The 1,634-nt window shown below is 35.2% G+C and overlaps 1 protein-coding gene across 2 annotated transcripts in view; it reads left to right on the forward strand.

The window, feature by feature from the left end:
* Positions 1-1,366, forward strand: part of LOC138056417 (FYVE, RhoGEF and PH domain-containing protein 4-like) — a 13,157-nt gene extending 11,791 nt beyond the window's left edge. For both annotated transcript variants that reach the window (XM_068902202.1, XM_068902201.1), the window contains one exon: positions 1-1,366. This exon is cut by the window's left edge and continues 2,189 nt beyond it. The gene's annotated coding sequence lies outside the window, so the exon portion shown is untranslated.
* The last annotated feature ends 268 nt before the right edge of the window (positions 1,367-1,634 follow it).

The raw sequence follows: 1,634 nt of genomic DNA on the forward strand, positions 1-1,634 counted from the left end.
CGACCGTTTGTAAATAATAATATTTTGAAAAGTGTAAAATAGTAAATATTTACGTATTTACAAGTATAGTTTTATCAAGGAAGCGTCAGAAAAGGGCCTATTTTTTAAACCAAGTTTTGCAGGAAAATAAGCCAGAGACCAAATCGGCTAACTCAATGTTGTGTATTTATTTGCATTATGATGTAAAATTTAAAAGATGTGGAAAATACCTGGAACAACGTTTTATTCCCGAAGGGTTTGACTTGGGTACAAGATCATGATCGAGTTAGCCGATTTGATCTATACACCTTATTACAAAATGGCCGCCAATTTAGTATTGTTTTGTTTCCATGCAAATTGGCCCTTATGGCCTCGTTCAAAGTTAAGACGGAATCCACCAGAAGTTCGAGTAACAAGTGGACAAAAACCTAGCACCAAGATTATAAACACCGTATTGCAAACTTCTGTACGACTGTTTTAAATTTCTTCTCCAAAAAAATCATTTCTAGCAACACCAAACGCGTCAAAAACAACTGTTGAACTTCGTAAGAAACACTTGAAAGTACTGGGGAAATGAAACTGATGATGAAATTTTACCTGTGTTTGCACAATTTCTCTGAACGTTGAAATTGTTTTCGGTGTTATTTCAGGCAACTATTTATATCTTTAGCTTTCAGGAAATGTAAAAAGGACTGTAAAATACTTTAAATTACTCTGGTACCAGATTTTTGCCCACTAAAAACTGAAATTGCTTGATTTTCTATCGGATTTCGTCTTAAATATTTTGAATTTTACGTTCGAAAGCGAGGCCATAAGGGCCAATTTGCATGGAAACGAAACAATACTAAAATGGCAGCCATTTTGGAATAAGGTGAATAATAGTGTAATTACAAAGGTGATTATTTGAAAAATAAGCATTTTATTTAAAACAATTAATTGCTTCGTCTGTCACCTCGACAAAGAGGCTTGCGGCCATCTTGAAAAAAAGCTTATAGGTAGTTATCGCGCAAAAATCACCTCAAGTGTAAACATTTAGCGCAGAGAATTTTCAATAGGCACTTGTATAATTATACTAATGCTCCTTATCTTGTGCTTAAAACTGTTTATGATTTTATATGTTATCTAATTTAAGAAGTTAAGAGGTTTTGTAAATGGATCTAGCACTTCTCCTTGCATGTTCAAAGAAGGTGCTTCGGAGGGCATTTGTTCCTATAGAGATAAAACTATATTTTTTTACGCTTTGAAAGTAGTGAAATAAGTTTCGAAAGAAAAAGAAGGTTTCTTTATATCAAGAAAAAGTATTTTAGATAAATGCCAGTGTATTTTGGCGGAGACTCGCGCTTCTCCATAACGGTATGAAAATAAAGAGGGCATTCTCTTTGTCTCATTTCCTTTTCGTAGTCTTTAAACTTTATTGCTCCATGAAGGGTGAAAGTTAAGGGTGAAGAAATTGACTCGATTAAGCCACCCTTTGAGTGAACGCCGCGGTTAGTAAATGCGAGGTACGAACCTAACGTCCATGATTCGTGGATTTGAAGTTAAGGTTTTGAAGAAGAGAATGTCATTCGAGCCCTTTGTTTGACACGCTCTCCTTCCTGAATACTTCAATGCTTCAAGGCGCTGGCCTATATGAGCGAGAAAGATAGAATGCCTTC

Source organism: Montipora capricornis, chromosome 7, assembly GCF_036669925.1.
Source record: "Montipora capricornis isolate CH-2021 chromosome 7, ASM3666992v2, whole genome shotgun sequence".
Classification (NCBI taxonomy): Eukaryota; Metazoa; Cnidaria; class Anthozoa; order Scleractinia; family Acroporidae; genus Montipora; species Montipora capricornis.